Source organism: Ornithodoros turicata, chromosome 1 (genome assembly GCF_037126465.1).
Source record: "Ornithodoros turicata isolate Travis chromosome 1, ASM3712646v1, whole genome shotgun sequence".
Taxonomy (NCBI): domain Eukaryota; kingdom Metazoa; phylum Arthropoda; class Arachnida; order Ixodida; family Argasidae; genus Ornithodoros; species Ornithodoros turicata.
In genome coordinates, this window is record NC_088201.1 from 67,061,434 (window position 1) to 67,071,828 (window position 10,395).

The 10,395-nt window shown below is 44.8% G+C and overlaps 1 long non-coding RNA gene across 4 annotated transcripts; it reads left to right on the forward strand.

Annotated features, from left to right (window-relative positions):
- The first annotated feature begins 5,329 nt into the window (after window positions 1–5,329).
- On the forward strand, window positions 5,330–6,941 carry LOC135400108 (uncharacterized). 4 transcript variants are annotated; one of them, XR_010424530.1, is made up of 7 exons: window positions 5,330–5,992; window positions 6,205–6,276; window positions 6,337–6,408; window positions 6,469–6,540; window positions 6,601–6,672; window positions 6,733–6,804; window positions 6,865–6,941. It is a non-coding gene; the product is annotated as an uncharacterized LOC135400108 (long non-coding RNA). The 4 variants fall into 4 exon arrangements; XR_010424531.1 differs by having other exon boundaries at window positions 5,332–5,586; XR_010424527.1 differs by having other exon boundaries at window positions 5,333–6,276; window positions 6,747–6,804.
- The last annotated feature ends 3,454 nt before the right edge of the window (window positions 6,942–10,395 follow it).

Below are 10,395 nucleotides of genomic sequence, written 5' to 3' on the forward strand. Positions count from 1 at the left end.
TGACATTTGTTTTTCATTAGGTCATGTGGTAATCGGTGAGTCCGTTGAAGTGCAGGATGTCACAGTCTCCACAAGTGGTATGTATTAAAGATGATGAGGAGTAAGAAACAAGGGTTGAGCTCGTTCCTCACAGAGCTCTCATAACACGAAAAAAAAAAAAAAAGAAAAGAAAGATAGCCAGTTGGTAATTAAATTGCTTTATTCGTCCATACAGAAACTCCACTGGAAAATGCAGCTGTTGAATACGAACCTTATGCTGCACAGGAGTGCATTTTGGTCAACCCGGTCAATCCACCAGCGCCGCTTTTTGGTAAGCGAACTAAAAGCTACAGAGTTTATCCTCTCTGAACTGGCTTGACTGAATCATAGTAGGTAGAACAGGCGAATATAGGATTGGAAAAAGAGAAGACACATGACAAGATGACATGAATGTGCCTTTTATGTTAGATTACGCAGTAGTCAATGACGCAATTTGGCAGTGGGGGTTATGCCTGTGATAGTGGATTACTGAATTTTCATGAATTTTGAGACTCATGTTTCTCCACTGCACGTCGACAGTTGCGGAAAATGAACTTCAGGGGGATGCTGATTTTTCATCATTCTCATCAGTTCATTCCAAGCCTAATTCTCAATAGCAAGCTATTTTGATTTCTTGTCGACTCCGGCAATAGTAGAAGCTAGGGGCTCTTGAAAGTAAGCGCTACTTTTTGCAAATGATAGTTTCTGTAAATGATGCAGTGCTTGACAAAGACGGAATTTTTTTAAAGACCCTCGAACGTGCCTGGCACCTGACCAGCTCAGAAGTATGGAGAACAATGATGCAAGCGCTAATAGGTAGGATTTATTCCCTTTTTCTTTTTGCAAGAACAATCCACAACAAGTCCAGTAAAACTGCTGCAGACTAACTGTTTCGTAGCTGCAGGGTTCATTATTTTCATGGAGCCTGCCTCTATTTAGGTGGGATGATGCAACCGTCCTCAAAGCGTTGAAGACACGACTGGCGTGCGGCAGGGCGGGGGGGGGGGGGGGGGGCGTGCTATGAATTTGTGCAGCATGAACTTTTGCCACTACCGTCAGAAAGGACCTTGCGAAGAAAGATCGATAATGTGAAATTCGGAGCAGGTAAAGTTGTTAAGCTTATCCACATGTACAGTGAAGGCATGGCCATGTTGATAAGAGCAACACATTTTAGTGTGAGATCAGCGGTGATGAATACTGAACGAGCGTAGAAATGCGGGGTAGTTGGTAACTGTACATAATGATACACGGAACGCAGCCAGGGACACGCACGAGGAAGTGCACAAACGAACTGCTGACTCTCAACTAACAGAAGTTTACTTGCAGCACACATTTAAATACAAAAACAAGACACAATTAAGGAATGTGACAACACCTTATCACAACAGCAAAACAGAAAAGCTAGCTGCTCAACACATGATGGTTGCGATCCCAGCACGTTCCAAGATATTCCATTTCGGCTGATAAGAGTGACAATGACGGTGTGCTAACACAGTGATCTTCCTCTGACGTTGTGATTAAGAAGGTCTCCAGAATTTCCCGAGCAACGCGCGTTTTGAACCCACCCTCTATTGTGGTATTATTCAATAGCGGGGAGCACCCACAGGTCTTGCAATGAAGAGCCAGGTGTCCTGATGGAGTGGTGCTCCGGACCAACGCCCTATGTTCGTTCAGTCTAGTGTTAATGAAGCGCCCAGTCTGGCCTATGTAAACCCTCCCGCATGTTAACGGAATGCGATGTACCACATTCTGCCGGCATTCAACCGAGGCATTCTTGTGCGAAATCTGGCAGCCCCTTTTTGTAGGAGAACCATTCACCTTACCACAAAGAGTTCTTAACTTAACTGGCGCTGAGAGGACAACATGTACGCTATGTCTCCCTCCCACAAAAAAGTGGGAGAGAGACATAGCGTACCTGTGCGGTTGCTTTTGTCGTCCTTCAACGGCAGAACGGACAGGGGAACCCGCGAGTGGGACAATTATTCCCACAAGCTCAGGAAGCTCGAGAAGCAATTCGTCACCACAGCCTGGTTACTTGAAAAGGTGGACAAGTGGTTCTGCCTCATGTCATCGAGGTCAGTTTCCACAGGTCTGAGCCACTTCAAGGAGAACAAGCACCAAGATGCCGTGGGCTCCCTTGACGGATTTACACGCTTAATGTCGACGGTGGTGACAATCAAAAAAGAAGCTCAGAATGAATGTTTTAAGCCTGTCCAGGCGGCCATCATGGTCTCATCTGTAAGTGCACTACAGCTGCAGGAGTTTCTCTTGAAGAAGCAGAAGTTCAAGTTTGTTATGCTGGGCAGACTGAGCAAGGACGCACTGGAGAACTTATTTTCATGTCTACGTGCAAAAAACCCGGTGCCTCGGGCAGTCGAATTCAAGCCGCATTGCGACTTATCATGTTGTCGCGGTATTTCTGCACAAGTCGTAAAGGAAGCTACCAGATCAGTGACCGTTCCGACCTGTTGGAATTTGTGGAGCTGACAAGAGGGCTTTCGCAAGAGGACAGCCACCGCACACACGACTATGCTGCAAGTGCGGAAGCTGAGCTGCCGGATGCTACATGGGACGAGAGCACGTCACTCGACAACACTGAGGCACAGTCACTATGCTATGTAGCAGGCTATGCCACCAAAAGTGTTTCCTAGTTACAGAAGCCCTGTGCAACATGCAAGTCCTTTTTGGAAGAAGATCTACTTCTAAAAGATCTCTAAAAGATGACGAATTGCTACAGTTCAAGTCGTATTGCGGCACTAGTGAGAAGAACCCACTCTGCCTGCCACCAAAGAAAGTTCTGAGCTTGCTGCAGTACACAGAAAAGGTCTTCCGGCAGCACGAAGACAATATCTTGGATGTGTCGCTACCAGCAATTGCTGAAATTGTTCTGCAGTCCGCCCCTTCACACGAGTATCCCTACTGCCACGGAATTGCTAAGAAGGTAGTGGACAAGTTCCTGAGCCTACGGATGCGCATAGCACTCTGGAAAATAAATAGTGCACCACGGGCTGTCTCGTCGAAATATGGCAGTAAGAGTGTGGTTATGAGAGTTCTCGCAGAGCGCTTAAAGTAATAAACAGGGCACCACTGCGGAAGAGGCATAACCGCAAGGATTCACAACTTCTACATTCGGCAGACGAAAAAAGGCCCTTTTCAGGGCCACTCCCTTGCTTTATACAGAGGGTGTGCTGTGTGTTATGAAAACCCTTATGAAATGCGTCAGACATACACATGAACCAAAGTTTCCGCAGTTTAGAATTAATAAAAGTAGCCACACGGCACTCTGCAGTGCTATTTGAAATCAATGTAGTGAAATGCGTCATACGTAATTTTTGATGCATCAAATGATATGTTGGTTTCATTGGCCATTCAGAAATGCCGTGTGGCTACTCCAAGTGGTCAGTTCTCGAGAGAAAGGGAGAGAGATAGAGAGGAAAAAAGTTAAGAAAGCTGGTGATTAAACATTAATAGTACCTATAAGAACAAGGTAAGGCACCTGAGTACATGAATTGAGATTGGCACGTAACGTCATATATAAAATATACCCCAGAACACGTTTGTTAATGTTGAAGTCACTGGCGTTGTGATGTTGCCCTATGATTTAACAGCTTCGTTTATCGTAACGTTTTCTTTCATATGCCGAATCTATAAACGGTTTTACAAAGTTAGACAACGCCCCTGATAACAGCGTCAACGAGTCCCGTAATATTTCCACAAATTTCAATTTCGCCACGGATGGTGATTACAGTGATTTCCTACGGCGATCGTCGACGTGTTTCCCAATGCGCATTTTCAGAGGGAATGAAAAATTTCGTTTCCTCATTCAAGAATTCAGGACAAAACTGTGCACACGTTGTAGGGCAGCCCACATGGGTGAGGAGCTTCCTACAGGCAACGGCGAAAAAGCATCACCACCGACGGAGCAAACCGAAACTAACTGCGCCGTAGAGGGAGGGAGACTCAAGATGCCTGCCGCACTCGGCTGCGTAGCTCAGTGTCGATACTGACTGTACTGACTGACATCCGGGGCGTCAGCTAGGGAGGGAACTAGCTGTGCCTCTGTGAGTGTCGCGTAGATATATGTGGCTTCCCAGAGAGACACGTCGGCGTCCAGGGACGCCGGCAGCTATGACGGCAGCTGACGGCAGCTGGCAGTCTGACGGCAGCTATGCAAGCTGCGAAGAGGAGGGAATGAAATTCTGCTCTTGGACGGCAGTCAGTAGCATTCAGTGAACCCGTGGACGGCATGACCGAGGAAATAGTGCACCAAAGCGCACGCTGTCTGGTCAGGACTGCGAAGCGTCTCAAAGAGTGCATGGGTGAATCGCTAGACATCTCTCCCACTGATCTCTATTTAGAGAAGGCTGGATAGTGGATGGGTGAGGGTATCGCGGGAATGGGTACGCCAACCGCCCGCCCTGTTTCGGTGCTCAAAACAGCGATTACAGCCCATAGGAAATCATGTAAGGAATGACATCTTTTGATGTTTGTGAGCGTTGCCCTTACTGCTTCGCAAAAATTTTGCCACGGGGCGTTACAGAAATCCCTTGTGATTGGGTTCCTTACGTTTTTTGTGTGAAATCCTGTCACGTACATGTTATTATCCCTGTCTATTTTGTACTCGTGTGAGCACGTGTCGTTCCAATTTTGTACTTTGAACTTCTATTATGTGATTTGCTGGTTTTGTGTGGTGTTGCATTTGTTGTGTTACGTTTCCTTTGCGGTCTATCAGCGTGTGCGCGTGTTGTTTCTCGTCTTTCTCCCATTTCCTTTCTGCTCGGGGGTCCGGAATGCTAGGGAGCAGTATTCTCAGAGTTGAGTCGTGGCATTCAGCAATGTTTGGCACGTTTGTTTATGAAACTACCTTAATATGCCTATGAATGCTTCGGCATAAAAATTGTGCTTTGCACAGGAAGTTTAGATATGACTATTATGACATGAAAGGCCGAACGGCAGTAAAGCACTTTCAAAGGACTCCAGTCGAAGAAAAGGAATTGGTCCAATTGGACATTTTCCTATTCAAATCAATTGGAATTCCAGTTGTGTTCTTGTCACCCATTGGGCTGAAACCATTTGGAATCAATTGGTCCCTCCATTACAAAGAACTGGCGAGCTCAGGCTTACTAATTGGCCCCATACTAGCTAACCAACTCAATCCAAATAGTTATACCAAATGGTCCAGGTGGATTCAGTAGGGTCCCCAATTGGAAACATGTAGCCCTGCCGGGTCTGCCACATAGAGCTACAGCTACGGTTTCATCAGAACATGTCACACACGAACATGTGCAGGAGGTAACAACACTGTAAAAAAATACTGTGATTTCTACGGGCGTTTAGTAGTATCTGACGACGGCGTGTTACCGTAATCACAAATACTGCGAAAACTACGTAAAACGGTGGCGCCATCATCATGCCCCGGCCAAAAACTTCAATGCGGAGGCAAGGCCAAGCCAAGTACGGGTCATTGCCGTCATTCACAACAGCCGGACGCCGAACATCGTGCGCGGACGATCGTTGAGGAAGAAGAACGAAGTGGTCGTTGTAAATCTCGTGAATGCACGTAGCCAGGTAAGCACATTTCTGTTCGCACATCCTGTTCTTTGCGATTTGAGCGTGGTGCACCGTATGCCTTGTTTTTGTTGAACTTATGGGACACCAGTAAATCGTGGCGTTTGCTGTGAGGCTTCTCCCTAGTTTCAGATCTCCGTGTGTCATGCGTCCTGGCTCGTAGGGTGATCAAGGCGCTCTTATTGTAATGTATCGTTGCGGAAGGTGCCCTTGTGTTTTTAACACTCTGATGGGCTACGTTGACCACTGTAGACATGTACATGAAGCGAGCAGAATACCGTGTTGTCATGCATTATGTGTGTACACGGCGGCGAACTATGCAACACTCAGATGTCACATTTTGGGACGTTACAAGAACACATCAGGACGGTCGCCTCGAATCGATTTGCTCTCCAAAACCACGAAAGTATGTCACGTCCATTCGTGCTCGCGTCAGTTCACTACGAATATAGAGATAGTGTCACATATGAAGCAGCACATACGAAAGGGTCATGATCAGATGTCCTTATGAACGCTGCCAGAAGAAGTTCCGTGCCGTCTCCGCGTTTTGTGTGCACCTTCATATGTTCTTCCATTGAAAAAATAAAACTGTGAGTATAATCTCCTTTCTCTTTGCAGTGTTTTGATGCCAGAGCTGACTGATGGGTGCACATGGCTCCTTCGAATGTTCTTCATTTGAAAAAATAAACAGTGAGTATAACTGCATGTCAAATGCCCTGCTCCCTGTAACAGTTTCCTTTCTCTTTACAGTGTTTTGATGCCAGAGCTGACTGATGGGTGCACATGGTTCCTTCGAATGTTCTTCCTTTGAAAAAATAAACGGTGAGTATAACTGCATGTCAAATGCCCTGCTCCCTGTAACAGTTTCCTTTCTCTTTACAGTGTTTTGATGCCAGAGCTGACTGATGGGTGCACATGGTTCCTTCGAATGTTCTTCCTTTGAAAAAATAAACGGTGAGTATAACTGCATGTTAATTGCCCTGCTCCCTGTAACAGTTTCCTTTCTCTTTGCAGGGTTTTGATGCCAGAGCTGACTGATGGGTGCACATGGTTCCTTCGAATGTTCTTCCTTTGAAAAAATAAACGGTGAGTATAACTGCATGTTAATTGCCCTGCTCCCTGTAACAGTTTCCTTTCTCTTTGCAGTGTCTTGATGCCAGAGCTGACTGATGGGTGCACATGGTTCCTTCGAATGTTCTTCCTTTGAAAAAATAAACGGTGAGTATAACTGCATGTTAATTGCCCTGCTCCCTGTAACAGTTTCCTTTCTCTTTGCAGGGTTTTGATGCCAGAGCTGACTGATGGGTGCACATGGCTCCTTCGAATGTTCTTCCTTTGAAAAAATAAACAGTGAGTATAACTGCATGTCAAATGCCCTGCTCCCTGTAACAGTTTCCTTTCTCTTTGCAGTGTCTTGATGCCAGAGCTGACTGATGGGTGCACATTGTTCCTTCGAATGTTCTTCCTTTGAAAAAATAAACGGTGAGTATAACTGCATGTTAATTGCCCTGCTCCCTGTAACAGTTTCCTTTCTCTTTGCAGGGTTTTGATGCCAGAGCTGACTGATGGGTGCACATGGCTCCTTCGAATGTTCTTCCTTTGAAAAAATAAACAGTGAGTATAACTGCATGTCAAATGCCCTGCTCCCTGTAGCAGTTTCCTTTCTCTTTGCAGTGTCTTGATGCCAGAGCTGACTGATGGGTGCACATGGTTCCTTCGAACGTTCTTCCTTTGAAAAAATAAACGGTTAGTATAACTGCATGTTAATTGCCCTGCTCCCTGTAACAATTTCCTTTCTCTTTGCAGGGTTTTGATGCCAGAGGTGATTGGCGCATTTTCATCACTATGTACATAGAAAATAAATCCCGATGTGACAAACATCACAATGTGTTACGCATGATCATTACTTAAACTGCTCTCATTGCTACGACTGTATGTAGAAAAAAAAAAAAAAAGTGGGGCTCCAGGGATGGGCACAGCACGATAAGGGTACACGGCATATGCCAGTTAAAATTACTGGCCAATGCAGTTTTTTTAACGACCACAGCACAGTAATGCTACACGGCGTATGCCTGTTAAAATTACTGGCCAATGCAGTATTTTTCACGGGCACAACTTATACGGGGCCACCGTAAAAAAAACGGCCAATGTTTGGCAGCCAACTTTCCTTGCATTTGCCCGTTTTTTTTACGGTGAACTTTTTTACAGTGAACTTGTTTATTGTACGTTCGTACTAGCCCTGTTGACTAGAATTGCTCAGAACAAAGTACTTTACAATGGTCATTTCCAAACGAAAACAATACAGCAGGTTTTTACTAAAAGCTATTAGCTATCTGGCGCAAGGCGATGACACGTCATAAGGGAGGTTCAGATAAACATACATATCTATCACCAACCTATTAGTTCGGATTTGAAAGTTCAGGAAATTTACAACTGTCATGCACGGGCCGCTTGTCCTTTCTCGTAACTCACCTCGTGCACGGGGGCGAAGAGAAACTTCTACGCATAACACAGCAGCTCACAACACAAGTACAATTATGTTCACGTTCTTACACGGTTTGAAAACCCAGACGAAACGCTTCATTCACGGAGCTGCACCGCTGCACAAACGACGCGATCGACACCAACAGAAACTTGTTCAAACGGATTCTGGGGTGATGGTGACGCCGATGCGCTGCGTCAGACATGACGATGAGAGCATCAAAGTTTTGGTTTCAAACTGAAGTGAAGACAGCGAAAGCTTTGCTCGTGCGACCAAGAAACACGAACTTTCTTTGCCGCTATCAACTTATATATTCTATCCAGCTGTGGATATGAAGCCTAATTTACGCATTTTGTGCACCGAAAAATCTCGCTCTTCGGAGGACGAACTAAACATTGAAATATAAAATATTGTTAATATAAATTACTGTTGCTTATTGGTAGCATTAATAGTTTAGGTATACACAAGCACTGGCTAGGCATTAGGTATTTTCAATACCTAATATTTAGGTACATAATGTAGGTTTTTAATTTAATTAATGTAGGTTTTTAATTTAGGTAATTTACATAATGTAGGTTTAGGTATTGAAAATAGTGAGTCACCACATCACTTACTTTACAACTCTACACTGCCAATGAGACCAACAGTTGCTGATTGTGTGCTAATTGGGATGGCCAGTTGGAGTGCATGAAACCAAATGGTGCTTCCAATTGGTGCTCAACTACCAACTGGACTGTCCAATTGCAACTGAAATATCCAACAGGTTAGGTTTTGACATGGGACCTGTTGGGTCACATTCATACCAATTAGAAATTTCAACTGGACCAATTCCTTTTTTTCGGCGGGGCTAGAATGAAATTAAGTATGTAATATAAAGGCTATATGACGGTAAAAATATATCGACTAGAAAAATGTGCACTAGGAAGGTAAATGGCGGTAAAGAGAGTTCAAAATGACTAGGGGTAGAGTGAATATGTCATAAAAAGGCTAAGTAGCAAGGTCTTGCGGTGAAAGCTCCAACACCAAAGTATCACAGGTCCAGTTGCAAAGGCAAGTTTGAAGCAGTCAACCAGGTAAGTGAGTTGTTGAATCCTGTTCACGGCACCATTTGTTGACGACAAGACAGGAGAGTGAGAGGGGATGGGCTGTTTACTGATGAAGAGAAAAGAAGGGAATCAACTGAGAATATGGGATCGTGTGAGAGGGGGCTGGAATGTCGTCGTCTTCGTCAACGCGGAGCGTGGAAACATTCAGCATGAGCAGAGTGCATTACTGGTTGTTGAATATGATCAACCTTGACAATTTCTTTCACAGATACGTTGCCCACATACGTGAGGCCGACAACGGCAAGCCCTATCACCACCACCACCACTACCACCACCACATCTTTCACAGATGAGGCGTGACTGTCACCTTCTCTGTATATTCCTTGGCAAGGTGGTACAGTCTGATCGTGCTGTAGCACTGAGAAATTTCTTTGTTCAGACGGATTACATGGTTTTTATTTGGGCTGCATTCAAACATATGTTGTTGCAAACTTAAGCAGGGAGAATAAATAGTAGACATTCGAGGTTGAAAAATTATTTATTGTCTCTAAGTAAAGTAAACATGCTGGAATGCACCAAAAAGACATATGGCTGGTGTGTTTGTATGTCCCACTAATATGAGTTTGTAAGTTAGGCAAAATTTTCATGCAATACTTTTTCTTTATATGCTTTTGCCCATTTTGGTATTGTCCTATGTAATATGGAGTGGCTTTTAACTGCATATCAATGCATAACTCAGGAGTGTTGGACTAGCTGCAGCTTTAATTAAGGTGCCCTTCATGCAGTACTGATTCCAATCAGCAACCATTGCTTGAAACTCTTAACTAGGGAACATGATTCATAGAGGCCAGATTTTCATGCAAATACATACTTTCAACTCTGCATGTTTTTTGTACAGTGCATAACGTAAGATACTGTTGCCCCAGCGAATTTGTTGCGTGTAGAGGTGCATATTTTGAGCAAGTTTAATGAATTTTTCATGCATGTGTGTTCAACCAGCTTTTAGTGCATATAAATCCGGCCTCTACATATGAGGCATGCATTATTACTTTGTGGAGGTGCTCTGGGAAGTCGAACTTGGGGGCTTAATCACCTCATCGTCGTTAAGGTCGTTATGAGCTAACGAGCCGCGGGAAATTCAAAAAGATGGGCACGTGACACATTGCGCGTGACGTATCCCACGCCCTTCACGTATCGCGCGAAGAGCGCCGTGCACGTGTTTTATCATGTGCACTTCTCGACGAGTGCCCCGCCTCTCGTTAGCTCCTAACGCGTACAAGT